Below are 254 nucleotides of genomic sequence, written 5' to 3' on the forward strand. Positions count from 1 at the left end.
GGCACATTATAACGCCCCTACGGCTGAAAGGGTGAGCATGTTTGGTGTGACGGGGATTCGAACCCGCAACCCGCAGATTGTGAGTCGAGCGTCCTAACCACCTGGCCATGCCGGGCAGATGCAGCATAAAGGCAGGAGTAAAAAAAAGTTCAGTGTTGAACACATCCTGTTTAGCAAGATCTTGTAGCCAATTTTTTTTAATAAACGGTGTATTATTTTAAAGGGTGGCTTTGTTTATATCTGCATATCACAAG

The sequence above is a fragment of the Limulus polyphemus genome, unplaced genomic scaffold, assembly GCF_000517525.1.
Source record: "Limulus polyphemus unplaced genomic scaffold, Limulus_polyphemus-2.1.2 Scaffold683, whole genome shotgun sequence".
In the NCBI taxonomy this organism is placed as follows: Eukaryota; Metazoa; Arthropoda; class Merostomata; order Xiphosura; family Limulidae; genus Limulus; species Limulus polyphemus.